This window comes from Cystoisospora suis (assembly GCF_002600585.1).
Source record: "Cystoisospora suis strain Wien I chromosome Unknown contig_3552, whole genome shotgun sequence".
In the NCBI taxonomy this organism is placed as follows: Eukaryota; Apicomplexa; class Conoidasida; order Eucoccidiorida; family Sarcocystidae; genus Cystoisospora; species Cystoisospora suis.
In genome coordinates this window covers 1-451 of record NW_027156347.1, presented here as the reverse complement: position 1 = coordinate 451, position 451 = coordinate 1, and positions in this window count along the sequence as shown.

Below are 451 nucleotides of genomic sequence, written 5' to 3'. Positions count from 1 at the left end.
TATATATATGTATATATACATGCGTACATGCATAGGTGTATATACATATACGTATCACATGGTAGAAGAGAGGAGGGGAGGGAGGGGGATCTGTGATTTGTGATGAGCTTGATGTCTTTCATATGGGTGGTGCCACCTCTATCGTAGCCCGAGGCTTAATTGATGGGAAAGCACACATGACTATGCCATATAGATACTCACCTAGGGGGTCAGCGGAAGGTGAAGAAGTTTGTGTTTCATGAAGTGAAGTTCTTCTCTTTTTTCTACGTTATCGAACCTAGGCTTCTTCGCCTGTACTGCTTTGTCTAGAGCTGTGAAGAGAGAGAGAAAGTCGGAGAGTGGACTCCCTCATCGCAGTGCCAACCTTGCTGAGAGATCTCAATGGCCCGTCTTCGAGTCAGCGCTTCTCTCTATATATATGTGGACACATCATCTACCTATCTATCTATCT